The sequence below is a fragment of the Olea europaea genome, chromosome 11 (assembly GCF_002742605.1).
Source record: "Olea europaea var. sylvestris chromosome 11, O_europaea_v1, whole genome shotgun sequence".
Taxonomy (NCBI): domain Eukaryota; kingdom Viridiplantae; phylum Streptophyta; class Magnoliopsida; order Lamiales; family Oleaceae; genus Olea; species Olea europaea.
In genome coordinates this window covers 9912997-9915015 of record NC_036247.1, presented here as the reverse complement: position 1 = coordinate 9915015, position 2019 = coordinate 9912997, and the positions used below count along the sequence as shown (strand labels likewise).

The following is a 2019-nucleotide window of genomic DNA, read 5'->3' as shown; positions in this document are numbered from 1 at the left end:
CGAATTTACGTCAAATGCCAAATGAATGGGCAGAAAGTTTTCTCCTAAGGTTCAAAACAGCAAGAAGCAAGTGTTTTGTACCTTTGCCGGAAAAGGAATTTGTCAAAATCGCACAAGGCTGTTTAAGTTTTGATTTAAAAAAGAAGTTCCAAGACAAGGAATTTCCCGACCTTTTCCAGTTGAGTGCGAATGTCATTAGGTATGAGCGATTGATAAGAGAAGAAGAACAAATAAAAAATTCTAGCAAAGGGACTTACTACAGAGACCCGAATTTTGACGTTCATACCATCGATGACGAATCGTATGATCAGGCCGAAATGTGTTTGGCTGAATTAGTAAAAGGGGATACATATACTTGTCCCATAATGGCCAAACCTAGACCATCGGGCAAAGATGAACCTGTAAAGGATGGAAACATAAAGGCTAGAACGTTCTCGTTCGATGTAACCAAAGCTGACCTTATATTCGATAAGTTATATAGGGATAAGCAAATAAAACTGACGATAAGCACAAATTGCCAAACCCTGAACAAATAAAGGGTAAAAAATATTGTAAGTGGCATAATGCATGGTCACATTTGACTAACAATTGCTTGGTTTTTCGTCACGTATTGCAGGATGCTATTGAGTCAGGACGAATTACGTTCGACGATAAGAAAAAGATGGCAGTGGACGAGAATCCTTTCCCACAGCCACTTGGGGTAAACATGGTAACATCTGGATTCAAGAACAAGTTACCAAAATTCAAATTAGTCATAGATGACGGAGAAGAAGATCCTAAACCAGATCCCAGTGTCTTTGAACGTATCAAAGGAAAAGAACCAAAAAAGGACGAAAACGTCCTGTGTGCAAGGTGTAAAAGGGAAGTAAATGGAAACACGGAGAAACCAGAGACATGGCAGCATCCTCGTCGCCCTGTTTTCTTCCAAAACGTTCAGCCTGTCAGAGGACGAGGTACATCATTCTATAGAGGACCTCCTTTTGAAAGGCAGTTCAGACCAACGGATGTTGGAAGGACTTTTAGGCCGCAACCTCGCCGGCCAAATGTATGGCATTCATTCCAGTACATTGCAGGAAGAGCAATACCCTTCGACGAAATGACTAGGACTCAACAAAGGCGTTTCCAGCGAAATTATGGACGGATGATGAGGCAGCAACAAGGAATGCCACACCCTAAAGCACCTCTACTACTCAAAGTAGCCAATCAAAACGTACTAAAGAGTAATAAAGAAACTGGTACAGATGAATCAATGAAAGAACTGCCAGAGACCTCTTCTGGGAGATCAAGGTTTGAGAGAGATAAAAAGGATGAAGAAGATCCAGATGAGCCTCTTGCTATCCAATTCGGTACGTTGCCTCCTGTCGTGGCCAATAATTACCTACTGGCCAATGAGTTCAAAAATAAGGAAAAAGAAGAAGAGAGGGAGGACAACGAAGGAGAAGCCTGCGTGCTAGTGTGTGAAGAAGGCCAGACTTCTGGAGGGGCCTACAACGATGAAGAGGACGATGGGATGACAGACATTGAAGAAGAAATTGATCTAGAAGCAGAAAGGAAAAAGAGAGGAGTATCACGCAATACTCTGTTTAAGCAACTACATCAAGAGGGAGTCCGCGAAGTAGACTTATTGGGGGAGCCATCTGGGCGTCCTTTCGATTTCTACGTACTGTACGGAACACCCAAAAGAAAGAAGAGAGTGCCTCGCTCTGAGAAGTATGTGTCACCTCCAAAAATAATGCCTCCTCCCACAGGTTGGATAACCGATGAGGAAGCATTAGAAAAAAGCAAGAAGGAGATTCAGGAGACAGAAGACCAGCGTGACATACTACACGTCGACCTACCACAAGGGGATAATTCGACAGAAAACAAGCAAGAGGTAGAAATAGAGGCTGCCGAAAAGGTTGTTTTTAAACGGCCAGCCATGAAGTTGACAAAACACCTGAGGCCATTATACGTTAAAGCTTTAGTTAACGGCATCCCAGTGGCAAAAGTGCTTGTCGACAATGGAGCAGCTATAAACAC

General features: G+C 42.8%; 1 pseudogene; it reads right to left on the bottom strand.

Moving 5' to 3' along the window:
* The window catches only part of LOC111404440, a 13111-nt pseudogene that overhangs the window by 5904 nt on the left and 5188 nt on the right, over nucleotides 1–2019 (bottom strand).